Below are 13,859 nucleotides of genomic sequence, written 5' to 3'. Positions count from 1 at the left end.
TACTCCACACACAGCACAAACAAATAAATAACAAAAATGAAATGTGAACTATGCAGCTAAGGAAAGGAAACACTCCAGCTAGTGTGCACCCCACAGACAAAAAATAGGTACAAAAGAGAAATGATTAAATAAAAGAACAGAATCATACAGCTCTTCTCTCTATTTGGCTTAAAGTCAGTTGCAGACTGTGAATAGGAGCCCTTCCTAGTTGAAACAGCCCTGCAGAGCAGTAACAAAAACAAAGAAAAGCCAGTGAAACAAAATTTCAGCTCAAGAGCCCAGACATTATTCCTTTGTAAAAATGAGAATGAGGAATGCATCTCATTATTTTCTAGCAGCCCTGTGAGAGGAGCCACTGAGCTGGGTTACGTGATATTGAACACGTTATACATGACAGAAAACTCCACATCAAAGACGGGGAGCATGCCAGAGCAATATGTAATCAAAACCTCCTGTCAAGGGGGGTGTGTGTGGGGGGGAAATCCAACACACATACACAGATGTGGAGGATTTGGCACCACCTAGCTATTTGCACATGGTGTGCGTGGAAGGTTCGAGGAGAGCTACTTGGATTGACTTACACATTACAGATATTAACGGAGCCCTGCATCATGAGCATTGCACCAGCAAATACACCTCTGGGAACAATTCCACACTGGCTGGGGGAACAGACTAAACGACCTAATACATCTTTTCCATAGCAAGTCTTTATGCTTTAAGACTTCCTCCCATCAACTCACAGATTCCCTAACCCATGCATTGCCCATGAACCCTAAAACAAAGACATATGATGCAAGCCAAGAAGCAGAGGGTGCATTTTCTCTTCAGCATTCTCCGCTGTGTAATCTACCCACCACCCCAAAAACAGCAGCCTCTCGGATGCTTAGACTATCTCTGTATGTGCTTGCACGGCCGGAAAGTCCATCTCATGGTACAATTTAAATATGAAGATGATGCTTTTATCAGAATCACAAATGTATGTCTCAGCCCCTAAAAAGCCATAGGATGTGCTACAACAATACATTAGCAGCAACCTCTCTGCCCTACGTCTCCACCAGACAGCTCAGCAGCACAGAGCAACAGAGAGGACACACTCGATTGTGCCATCCTGGGCAGATTGCACCCACCTCTGACACAACCCTGAGAGGGGTGTCTCTTTTGCACTTGCTGGCAACCTTGGCACAGCCCAGGATGTCAGCCAGATATGACCAGACCAAATTGAGAACTTGGGTCGGGGATTTGGGGGCCTGCATGTCTCCCCACGGGGCATGGCTGATGCCAACCGCTCTGCAGGATGGGGAGCGCGTGATGGCCCCCGGGGCTCCACTGCACAGAAAGATGCTCCCCTTCCATCCCCTCTCACTGTCAGGCCAAGTTATCCTCCTCGCACCACTCCTTGCCCCACTTCAGTCAGGTGGAGGGGCTGAGGCTCCCCTCCCTGAGCAGGTATCTGGAGGTAACCACTGCTCACCTCCCTCTGCCCTCCAAGGAGTTCAGGTCTCCTCCCCCAGAGCAGGTCAGAGCCCCTCCCAGCTGCCAGAAGCCCCAGGAAGAGAGGGGGCAGCTCCTCCCTGTAGTGCCCCCGTCCTTCAGTGAGACCCTGGGGCGGGGGGAACAAGAAGCTCTTCCCCATCGCCAACCTGCAGCGTACACCCCGGGAGGGGAGGGGGAGTTTGGGCGCAGCTCTCCCCCCTCCCCGCAGCTTGCACCCGGGGGGGGGGTTGGGGGGCAGCTCTCCCCCCTCCCCGCAGCTTGCACCCGGGGGGGGGGGGTTGGGGGCAGCTCTCCCCCCTCCCTGCAGCTTGCACCCGGGGGGGGGGGGCGGTTGGGGGGCAGCTCTCCCCCCTCCCTGCAGCTTGCACCCGGGGGGGGGGGGCGGTTGGGGGGCAGCTCTCCCCCCTCCCTGCAGCTTGCACCGGGGGGGGGGCGGTTGGGGGGCAGCTCTCCCCCCTCCCTGCAGCTTGCACCGGGGGGGGGGGCGGTTGGGGGGCAGCTCTCCCCCCTCCCTGCAGCTTGCACCCGGGGGGGGGGGCGGTTGGGGGGCAGCTCTCCCCCCTCCCTGCAGCTTGCACCCGGGGGGGGGCGGTTGGGGGGCAGCTCTCCCCCCTCCCTGCAGCTTGCACCCGGGGGGGGGGCGGTTGGGGGGCAGCTCTCCCCCCTCCCTGCAGCTTGCACCCGGGGGGGGGGCGGTTGGGGGGCAGCTCTCCCCCCTCCCTGCAGCTTGCACCCGGGGGGGGGGCGGTTGGGGGGCAGCTCTCCCCCCTCCCTGCAGCTTGCACCCGGGGGGGGGCGGTTGGGGGGCAGCTCTCCCCCCTCCCTGCAGCTTGCACCCGGGGGGGAGGCGGTTGGGGGGCAGCTCTCCCCCCTCCCTGCAGCTTGCACCCGGGGGGGGGGGCGGTTGGGGGGCAGCTCTCCCCCCTCCCTGCAGCTTGCACCCGGGGGGGGGGGCGGTTGGGGGGCAGCTCTCCCCCCTCCCTGCAGCTTGCACCCGGGGGGGGGGCGGTTGGGGGGCAGCTCTCCCCCCTCCCTGCAGCTTGCACCCGGGGGGGGGGCGGTTGGGGGGCAGCTCTCCCCCCTCCCTGCAGCTTGCACCCGGGGGGGGGGGCGGTTGGGGGGCAGCTCTCCCCCCTCCCTGCAGCTTGCACCCGGGGGGGGGGCGGTTGGGGGGCAGCTCTCCCCCCTCCCTGCAGCTTGCACCCGGGGGGGGGGCGGTTGGGGGGCAGCTCTCCCCCCTCCCTGCAGCTTGCACCCGGGGGGGGGGCGGTTGGGGGGCAGCTCTCCCCCCTCCCTGCAGCTTGCACCCGGGGGGGGGGGCGGTTGGGGGGCAGCTCTCCCCCCTCCCTGCAGCTTGCACCCGGGGGGGGGGGCGGTTGGGGGGCAGCTCTCCCCCCTCCCTGCAGCTTGCACCCGGGGGGGGGGCGGTTGGGGGGCAGCTCTCCCCCCTCCCTGCAGCTTGCACCCGGGGGGGGGGGGCGGTTGGGGGGCAGCTCTCCCCCCTCCCTGCAGCTTGCACCCGGGGGGGGGGGGCGGTTGGGGGGCAGCTCTCCCCCCTCCCTGCAGCTTGCACCCGGGGGGGGGGGCGGTTGGGGGGCAGCTCTCCCCCCTCCCTGCAGCTTGCACCCGGGGGGGGGGGCGGTTGGGGGGCAGCTCTCCCCCCTCCCTGCAGCTTGCACCCGGGGGGGGGGGCGGTTGGGGGGCAGCTCTCCCCCCTCCCTGCAGCTTGCACCCGGGGGGGGGGGCGGTTGGGGGGCAGCTCTCCCCCCTCCCTGCAGCTTGCACCCGGGGGGGGGGCGGTTGGGGGGCAGCTCTCCCCCCTCCCTGCAGCTTGCACCCGGGGGGGGGGCGGTTGGGGGGCAGCTCTCCCCCCTCCCTGCAGCTTGCACCCGGGGGGGGGGCGGTTGGGGGGCAGCTCTCCCCCCTCCCTGCAGCTTGCACCCGGGGGGGGGGCGGTTGGGGGGCAGCTCTCCCCCCTCCCTGCAGCTTGCACCCGGGGGGGGGGCGGTTGGGGGGCAGCTCTCCCCCCTCCCTGCAGCTTGCACCCGGGGGGGGGGGCGGTTGGGGGGCAGCTCTCCCCCCTCCCTGCAGCTTGCACCCGGGGGGGGGGGCGGTTGGGGGGCAGCTCTCCCCCCTCCCTGCAGCTTGCACCCGGGGGGGGGGGCGGTTGGGGGGCAGCTCTCCCCCCTCCCTGCAGCTTGCACCCGGGGGGGGGGGCGGTTGGGGGGCAGCTCTCCCCCCTCCCTGCAGCTTGCACCCGGGGGGGGGGCGGTTGGGGGGCAGCTCTCCCCCCTCCCTGCAGCTTGCACCCGGGGGGGGGGGCGGTTGGGGGGCAGCTCTCCCCCCTCCCTGCAGCTTGCACCCGGGGGGGGGGCGGTTGGGGGGCAGCTCTCCCCCCTCCCTGCAGCTTGCACCCGGGGGGGGGGCGGTTGGGGGGCAGCTCTCCCCCCTCCCTGCAGCTTGCACCCGGGGGGGAGCGGTTGGGGGGCAGCTCTCCCCCCTCCCTGCAGCTTGCACCCGGGGGGGGGGGCGGTTGGGGGGCAGCTCTCCCCCCTCCCTGCAGCTTGCACCCGGGGGGGGGCGGTTGGGGGGCAGCTCTCCCCCCTCCCTGCAGCTTGCACCCGGGGGGGGGCGGTTGGGGGGCAGCTCTCCCCCCTCCCTGCAGCTTGCACCCGGGGGGGGGCGGTTGGGGGGCAGCTCTCCCCCCTCCCTGCAGCTTGCACCCGGGGGGGGGCGGTTGGGGGGCAGCTCTCCCCCCTCCCTGCAGCTTGCACCCGGGGGGGGGCGGTTGGGGGGCAGCTCTCCCCCCTCCCTGCAGCTTGCACCCGGGGGGGGGGCGGTTGGGGGGCAGCTCTCCCCCCTCCCTGCAGCTTGCACCCGGGGGGGGGGGCGGTTGGGGGGCAGCTCTCCCCCCTCCCTGCAGCTTGCACCCGGGGGGGGGGCGGTTGGGGGGCAGCTCTCCCCCCTCCCTGCAGCTTGCACCCGGGGGGGGGGCGGTTGGGGGGCAGCTCTCCCCCCTCCCTGCAGCTTACACCGGGGGGGGGGCGGTTGGGGGGCAGCTCTCCCCCCTCCCTGCAGCTTGCACCCGGGGGGGGGCGGTTGGGGGGCAGCTCTCCCCCCTCCCTGCAGCTTACACCGGGGGGGGGGGCGGTTGGGGGGCAGCTCTCCCCCCTCCCTGCAGCTTGCACCCGGGGGGGGGCGGTTGGGGGGCAGCTCTCCCCCCTCCCCGCAGCTTGCACCCGGGGGGGGGCGGTTGGGGGGCAGCTCTCCCCCCTCCCTGCAGCTTACACCGGGGGGGAGCCCCGCCCCTCACTCACCCAGAGATGCCGCCCTGGCGGAGGGAGTCCGTCGATGCCGCAGCCGCCTCGCTCCCGCTGACAGACAGACACACAGCCCGGCTCTGCCGGAGCGCCAGGGACCCGGATCTGGAGGGCCCCGCCCACTCCCCTTCTGCCTCGCGCGGGGAGCCTCCCGCTCTGCGCCTGCGCCCAGCGGCGCCGGGGCGGGGCCGAGGGGGGGCGAGTCTGTCTCGGCTGCCGCCCGCTCTCGTGGCGGCCCCTGCGGCTTGCCGCCTCCCGCCCGTCGCCCGCGCTCGGCAAGGCCCTGGTCACGCCTCCTTCCCAGGCTGGGGGTGCCCAGGCGCGCAGCGTGCCCCGGGCTGGGCCCATGGGGCCTGGCTGCCGTGTCCCCGCCCCGCGCCCCGGAGCCCGCGGGCGTCGCTGGCTTGGGTTGCCCGGCGTTGCGACCTCTTGTGCCGCGGCTCGGGATGGTTGGCGTTTTTCTGAAAGCCTCAGGTCCGGGAGTCCTGTGATTATGTGAGAATCTTGGCTTTTCGTTTGTCTTCAAAAAGTGAGTTCCTAGCCCTTTGTGGCTTCAGAGAAATGTGCAGAAAAGCCAGAAGGCAGATAAAAGGAACCCCAAACTCATGATTTGTTTTTTAAGCCACCTCATGACTGGGGGGGAACTGTTTTTCTGGGTGTCCCAGTATAGAGGTTTCCTAATGGCGGGTAGAGAGCTAACGAGTCGGGTGGTGCTGGTTCCTTAGTCACATGTCCAGCAGCTAAACTGCATTAAAAAAAGCAAAGTACAAAATACAATTAATATTTTCCTAATCTTGCTTCTCTAGGTAAGCAATTGCTGCACTTGCCATAGAATGTTATGTGATCAAGAGCTTGGGGAGAAGTGACAAAGAAGACTGAATGGTGTAATGCCTCCTAGATGATATCCCCATTAACATGTGATCCTTGGTTATGACCAAGAGTGGGGCATCCCATCCTAGTATCACACAGGTGCATTGTCCGTGGTGCCAAGTTTTTGGTAAAGCTGATCTATTTATCCTCTAAGGCTTTTCTTCAGGGCTTGGCTATGGGATAACTGAAGTGGGTTTTAGCCCACGAAAGCTTATGCTCAAATAAATTTGTTAGTCTCTAAGGTGCCACAAGTACTCATTCTTTTTGCTGATACAGACTAACACGGCTACCACTCTGAAACCTGTATTTTACTTACGCTGGACTGGGGCTGTGTTATGTAGAATTGGTCCTGTTTTTATTTTGTGGCATTGTAAAGCTCATAGAACACAGCCAGATGCTCAATAAAGTGAAATAAAATGTCCTGCTGGACAATATGGTTGCATTTCCTGAGACCCAAAAGAGAGACAAGGTGGGTGACGTAATATGTTTTATTAGACCAACTTCTGTTAATGAGAGAGACGAGCTTCTGAACTTACACAGAGTTATTCTTCCAGTCTGGGAAATGTACTCGGAGGGTAGGCCTATGGCTGGCCTGCACCAGTTGTCTTGAACTTCCAGGGCTCAGGCTAAAGGACTTTTTAATTGCAGAGTAGACGCCAAGCTGCTTCCCAAGCTCTGGGACTCTCCCACCTTGCAGCATGGATTCACCAAGGGCAAGTCATGCATGACTAATCTAATTGCCTTCTATGACAAGATAACTGGCTCTGTGAATGAAGGGAAAGCGGTGGACGTGTTGTTCCTTGACTTTAGCAAAGCTTTTGACAAGGTTTCCCACAGTATTCTTGCTAGCAAGTTAAAGACGTATGGGCTGGATGAATGGACTATACGGTGGACAGAAAGCTGGCTAGATTGTCGGGCTCAAGGGGTAGTGATCAATGGCTCCATGTCTAGTTGGCAGCCGGTATCAAGTGGAGTGCCCCAAAGGTCGGTCCTGGGACCGGTTTTGTTCAATATCTTCATAAATGATCTGGAGGATGGTGTGGACTGCACCCTCAGCAAGTTTCCAGATGACACTAAACTGGGAGGAGAGGTAGATACCCTGGAGAGTAGGGATAGGATACAGAGGGACCTAGACGAATTAGAGGATTGGGCCAAAAGCAATCTGATGAGGTTCAACAAGGATAAGTGCAGAGTCCTGCACTTAGGACGGAAGAATCCCATGCACCGCTACAGACTAGGGACAGAATGGCTAGGCAGCAGTTCTGCAGAAAAGGACCTAGGGGTTACAGTGGACGAGAAGCTGGATATGAGTCAACAGTGTGCCCTTGTTGCTAAGAACGCCAGTGGCATTTTGGGCTGTATAAGTAGGGGCATTGCCAGCAGATTGAGGGACGTGATCGTTCCCCTCTATTCAACACTGGTGAGGCCTCATCTGGAGTACTGTGTCCAGTTTTGGGCCCCACACTACAAGAAGGATGTGGAAAAATTGGAGAGAGTCCAGCGGAGGGCAACAAAAATGATTAGGGGACTGGAACACATGACTTATGAGGAGAGGCTGAGGGAACTGGGATTGTTTAGTCTGCGGAAGAGAAAAATGAGTGGGGATTTGATAGGTGCTTTCAACTACCTGAAAGGGGGTTCCAAAGAGGATGGATCTAGACCGTTCTCAGTGGTAGCAGATGACAGAACAAGGAGTAATGGTCTCAAGTTGCAATGGGGGAGGTTTAGGTTGGATATTAGGAAAAACTTTTTCACTAGGAGGGTGGTGAAACACTGGAATGCATTACCTAGGGAGGTGGTGGAATCTCCTTCCTTAGAATTTTTTAAGGTCAGGCTTGACAAAGCCCTGGCTGGGATGATTTAGTTGGGGATTAGTCTTGCTTTGAGCAGGGGGTTGGACTAGATGACCTCCTGAGGTCCCTTCCAACTCTGATATTCTATGATTCTATGCAGGGTCCTAGAGCTTGGGCCCCAGCGTGGGCTCCAATGTATACACCATAATTAAACAGCCTCTTAGCCTGAGTCCTGCTGAGCCTGACTCAGCTGGTACGGGCCAGCCGTGGGTTTTTAATTGCAGTGTACATGTACCCAGAGTGTCACAGTGGAACAGACCGTTTAGCATAATGAGTTAACACATATTTCAAGTTTCAGAGTAACAGCCGTGTTAGTCTGTATTCGCAAAAAGAAAAGGAGTACTTGTGGCACCTTAGAGACTAACCAATTTATTTGAACATGAGCTTTCGTGAGCTACAGCTCATGTCATCGAATGCATACCGTATCCACGGTATGCATCCGATGAAGTGAGCTGTAGCTCACGAAAGCTCATGCTCAAATAAATTGGTTAGTCTCTAAGGTGCCATAAGTCCTCCTTTTCTTTTCACATATTTCAAGGGACCATTCAAGGTGAAGTGCCTTATTAATACCCTCTCCAGTCATAGGGCAGAAAGAAAGGGAAGGGAAAAAAAGGCAGCTTGTCGAGGTGCTGGCGGTGATGGGAAGGTTGTTAGTGGGTTATAGTTTTTGTAATAAGCTGTAAATCCAGTGTCTCTATTCAGTCCATGATTTTTAATATCTATAAAAGTTACCATTTTAAACTCCCAGGCTTGTCTTTTGAGGACGTTGTGGTGCTGTGCCGTTTTCCTTTGAGAATGAGGCCTGAGAGGTCAGATACAGGGTGGTCATTTTGTGAAAAGGGTTCACCCACAGGTGAGCTCTCCACAGACATAGGGCTTGTCTACCCTGGCAATTTACAGCACTGCAACTTTCTCGCCCAGGGGTGTGAAAAAACAGCCCCCTGAGCACTGCAAGTTTCAGCACTGTAAAGTGCCAGTGTAGACAGTGCCCCAGTGCTGGGAGCCGCGGACCTCGTGGAGGTGGCTCTGCAGCGACCAGACAAGCCACGTTAAAGCGCTGCACGTTGCCAGTGTAGACTAGCCCCAAGACATACCAACCCAAAGTGGCAACAGACCCTGCCAGAACAGCAGATGCAAAACCTGCAGATATCTCTCCGCTGCTAGAGTGATCAACACCTACCACAACCCACCTTTCAAGGGGTCCTACACATGCCTACTTAGGCATCTGAAGAAGTGTTTTTTTACCCACTAAAGCTTATGCCCAAATTAAAGACTAACAGATTTAAGTGCCGCCGGACTCCTCGTTGTTTTTGTGGATACAGACTAACACGGCTACCCCTCTGATACTTGATGCCTACTGAGGGTAATCAGACATCCTGATATTAGGGGTTTTGTCTTATATGCACAACGATACGCTGACCCCATCCCGAGGGAAAAAAAGTGTTCCAGTTTTTCACACTTGCTATCTGGTCAGCCTATGCCTATCAAAACAAATGGTGTACCTCATCCAGCCCAGTAAATGCCCCACTAACAGCTATGTGGGTGAAACCAGACAGTCACTGCACTTGCAAATGAACTCACACAGAAAAACAATAAAAAGACAAGAATACTGTATCACCTTCTTACAACAATCTATAACCCACTAACAACCCCTTCCCAAGCAGCCTTTTTCCCCCTTCCTTCCTTCCTCTCTCCCCTCTTCCCCCCATGACTGGAGGGTTGTTAGTGGGCCACTTCACCTTGAATGGCCTTGAAATATGTAAAAAGAAAAGGAGGACTTGTGGTACCTTAGAGGCTAACAAATTTATTTGAGCATAAGCTTTCTTGAGCTACAGCTCACTTCATTGGATGCATTCCGATGAAGTGAGCTGTAGCTCACGAAAGCTTACGCTCAAATAAATTTGTTAGTCTCTGAGGTACCACAAGTCCTCCTTTTCTTTTTGCGGATACAGACTAACAGGGCTGCTACTCTGAAACTTGAAATATGTGTTAACTACATACGCTGAATAATTTGCACCACCTTGTATTTAGCTGTGACACTCTGAGTATGTTTCCCACATGTGAGGAAGAACTCTGTGTAAGCTCGAAAGCTTGTCTGTCTCAAAACAGAAGTTGGTCCAATAAAAGATATTATCTCACTCACCTTGTCTCTCTAATATCCTGGGGCCAACATGGCTACAACAGCACTACATGGGACCCAACAGGGTTTTTGGGACCCTGACCCATCCCGCACCTAGTACTTGTGGGTCCATCCTCTCTGAAAAAAATGGAATAAACCCATTGGAACATGTATGGATGGTAACCCTATGCATCATAGTAAGAACAACAGGGAAATGTGCATGCTCTTAGCATTATGTGCCTTTAATAACACACTCCTTAAATAACATTAAGTAACAGATCATCATCCCCGTCTTTGAAGACAACTAAGGTTCTATTGCATCACAACGTTCTTAGAGGGAGTGGGGAAATAGGAGTGTAAGGAGGTTTTCAGAGCAGTGCATCAGCATGATGTCACGATGCTAGGGTGTATGCACCAAAAGTACCAGGATGTGAATGAAGCTGACTCCATTTTTGCCAATAGTAGGTACTTCTGTGCTACACCCTTCCCCTACCCCCGCCTCCCGAAAAAGGAAAAAGTTGCTTAGATGGAAAGATACATTTGAAGCCAGATTTCAATAGGATCACAAAGTTATATAAAACAGTGATAGAAGAGCCCTTGAGACTATTAACGAGATTGGTCAACTAGCGGGCCCTAAGCATAGTTTTTGTGCACTTAGCCCAGACCCTCAAAGATATTTGGGCTTCTAGCTTCCATTGATTTAGGAGCCTAAACACCTTTGAGGATCTGGGCCTCAGTAACTGTGGCTGCAAACAGTGTCTTGTTTCTTCCCAGAAGCCAACGTTATACCTGGCTGTCTCCCTGGAACCAGTTCAGCACACTGGGTTTTTTATGCAGTGCAGCTGGCCCTCCCAGTCATGCCACTGTAACCAGTGTGGCCAGTCCTCCTTCCTCCCTGCTGTCTGTGCAGTAGGACGTTGTCCCACATGTTCTAATGCCACTCTTTGTGTATGCTCTGCTGAGCCAGTATGGGATGACTGCCCATATTTTCCAAAAATGCACTGTTGTAGCATGGGGAGACAGATACCCAAATGTTGTCTAGCCACAGATACAGACAGAGCGGTTACAGTGTGGACACCACTCTAAACCGTGTTTTTTACTGGCCCAGAGGAGAGTTTCACAAACTGATTACAAAATTCTGCTTGAGGTAGTTGTGGGGAGAGGGCCTTAGGTTGACCGTACATGCATGTTTAAATTTTATGTTCAGCTATTCCCAGTCTAGCACTGTTGGTAGAGAGATTCAGGTTTATTTTATTTTAATTCTGCTGATCTTTAGCCATAGACATCTGTGCAATCCGTGGCCTTCTAAGTGGGAATCTGCTGCTCATTAATTTTCTTCCAGGAAGGGCATTAGAGCATCCCTTCAGAATATTTAAGATGCCCATAGTTAGGTGTTGTCTTTGTGTGCTGTAAGCATGCACCCTCCCTGAGATGTGACGGAGTCTGTATGTAGCACAGAAGCCAATCCCACTACAAAGGAACAACTTTGTAAGGATTAAGCCACTCATCTGGAGCACCTACTCCACACTAATTATGGCTTCCAGCAGCCTGGAGCAGTTGCAAAGGGAAAACACCATGCTCTTTGCAGGCTCTTCATTGTAACATCTGATACCTCATGAACATATCCACAAAACAGCTGGTGAAGTAGGGGAATCTCCCCATCTAAGAGGTCTGGAGGTGAGGCACGGAGATTGACTAAAGTGCCCAAGGACACATAGGGAGTCTGTGGCAGAGCCGGGATTTGAACCTGTCTCCTGAGTCCCACTGTAGTACGTTAACCAACTTTTCAATCACTAGCAATGTTTAAATCCAGGCTGGATGTTTTCTAATAGATCTGCCCAGCTCAAACAGTGATTGATTCAGGGAAGTTCTCCAGAAAGGCCAGTTAAACCCCAAATAGCGATGCTAAGATGGAAGAGTGCAAAGGTTAATGAAATCAGGCTCTGCTGAAAAATGTTTGGGCTAAAGCAGAAGATTGGTATCCGTTCCTAGCTTTGCCACACACTGACTTGGTGATCTTGGGAAGTCATTTCCCTCTGGGTACCTCAGTTTCCTTTATCTGTAAATCAAGCGTAATGATACTTCCCTAGCTCCCAGGGATGTTGTGAAACTTAATTCAAGGATGGTTGTTACAGTGTTTTGATGTACATGGATGAATGTTGCGACAGCATTACTTTGGTTATAATACGCAGATTCTCCTTCAAAGAGGCTTGGCAGGACTGAACTCATACAGAGCTAGTGACTGCTCCCCAAATGAGTTATTGCAGTGTTTCCCAAACTTGGGATGCTACTTGTTCAGGAAAAGCCCCTGCTGAGCTGGGCCAGTTTGTTTACCTGCCACGTCCACAGGTTTGGCCGATTGCGGCTCCCACTGTCCGCAGTTCGCCACTGTAGGCCAATGGAGGCTGCGGGAAGCGGCGTGGGCTGAGGGACAAATCGGCTGCCACTTTCTGCAGACCCCATTGGCCTGGAGCGGCGAACCATGGCCAGTGGGAGCTGCGATCGGCCGAACATGCGGACGCAGCAGGTAAACAAACTGGCCCGGCCCGCCAGGGGCTTTCCCTGAACAAATGGTATCCCAGGTTTGGGAAACACTGAGTTGTTATTTATAAATTGCTCAGCCTTTTCTCACCAAACCCAGCTCAGGACATGACAACATTCCAAGCACTTCTTTCTTCCCAGAGATGGAGATGTTCTTTCCTGGTGACAAATAGTCACACAGATCTTGCTTTAGCCGGATGTTGTACTAGAGCAGACAGGCATGGAGTGAATGTCAAGACAGTCCACAGCTCACTAATGTTAGCAGGTCCTGGGCTTGCTTTGCATCTTATGTATTTTACTGTAACTGGATGAATTCCTTCAAACTTGCTCTTCAGACGACTTCACCACAGTGATCATAGAACCGTTGAGCTTGGATACACAGGGGTTAATCTGGTTTCTGCATGCAGGAATTAGGGAAGGTGAATCTTAGGTGAAATTCACCAGGGAAGAGGAACTTTATCCACCAGGGCTTCATCATAAGCAGCATCAGCACTGAAGAATCTGTACATCTCCTGGATGTCCTGGCTCCAGCTAGCTCTGGATCTTCCAGCAAAAGAGAGGTTGCAAGTGGTGGCAAGGGCTGCTGAGATCTCATTTCCGAGGGGAGGAGACATTGTCACCTGGAGTTTGCAGGCTGAATTCCATGCTGGAAATGAATGGGGCCCTATATCTTCTAGCTAAGATGTTCTTTTATAGATGAATTTTAAAAAGCCTCTTTAACAGTATAATGAACATATTAAACTCTGTTTCAGCTGGTTTCCCTGCCACGCGTATCCTTTTGCCTGAACCCAATACCCTGCCTTTGCTAATGATGATGGCAGCACAGCATTTTCTTCCTGCCACCCTCCTAGAAATTGTTGGAGGTCATCTGTCCTCAAAGAGCAAGCTAGTCTCCTTGTGAAAACAAGCTATTCATTGTCTTTTTCAAAGCCAGAAAACGAGCTATTTGCCGTCTTTTTCAAAACCAACAGATCTTGTTTTCAAAAGGTCTGCAGCCCAGGTGATTGCAAAAACCTATGTACAATTGCATGCCTGATTTGCATACCTGAAAATCATCTGATTGCTTAAATACTACAGTGTTAGGTGCTACAGGAAATCCTGTTAAGACTTCGGGCAAGCGGCCATGGTAATTGCATCTGCAAATTAGGAGCATAATTGCACACCTGACAACTTAAAGATCCGGTCAGTACTTTCCCCTTTGTCTTCAAAAACAAACCGTTGATCCCACCCTCACTGCCTAATTGTTTGAAACAATAATTGAAAGTCCCATGAGAGTGATTTTTAACAAACTGATTTTAACAAGAGCTTCATCGAGCTCCATCAGGGGAGAGAAAGTTCTCTGACCTTCCACAGACTCCACCCCTACAAGTCTCCAACTGTAAATAAAGTGACAACACACTCAATCAGTGAAACATCAGATAACAAGCATTACCTCATCAGAACAGATTCCCATTGGCTTGATTATACTTTGAGGACATGTCAATTTTTCAAAAGGAGTACTTGTAGCACCTTAGAGACAAACAAATGTATTGGTCTCTAAGGTGCCACAAGTATGCCTTTTCTTTTTGCAGATACAAACTAACACGGCTGCTACTCTGAAAAAAGATCAGAACGCTCTCCCTTCCAAATCAGGCCTCAAAGCCAACAGAGAAATGTAAGGGC

General features: G+C 54.6%; 1 protein-coding gene and 1 long non-coding RNA gene across 2 annotated transcripts in view; one reads left to right on the top strand and one right to left on the bottom strand.

The window, feature by feature from the left end:
* Positions 1-4,902, bottom strand: part of RNF24 (ring finger protein 24) — a 75,002-nt gene extending 70,100 nt beyond the window's left edge. Inside the window, exon 1 of the mRNA XM_077816021.1 lies at positions 4,812-4,902. The gene's annotated coding sequence lies outside the window, so the exon portion shown is untranslated. The remainder of the gene's footprint in view (positions 1-4,811) is intronic.
* Positions 4,903-5,019: 117 nt separating this feature from the next.
* Positions 5,020-13,859, top strand: part of LOC144264331 (uncharacterized) — a 38,535-nt gene continuing 29,695 nt past the window's right edge. The window contains exons 1-2 of the long non-coding RNA XR_013346038.1: positions 5,020-5,343; positions 5,621-5,811. This is a non-coding gene — a long non-coding RNA (uncharacterized LOC144264331). The remainder of the gene's footprint in view (positions 5,344-5,620; positions 5,812-13,859) is intronic.

The sequence above is a fragment of the Eretmochelys imbricata genome, chromosome 4 (assembly GCF_965152235.1).
Source record: "Eretmochelys imbricata isolate rEreImb1 chromosome 4, rEreImb1.hap1, whole genome shotgun sequence".
NCBI classification, from domain to species: domain Eukaryota; kingdom Metazoa; phylum Chordata; order Testudines; family Cheloniidae; genus Eretmochelys; species Eretmochelys imbricata.
Note: the sequence above shows the minus strand (reverse complement) of the source record. Positions and strands in the feature narration are given on the sequence as shown.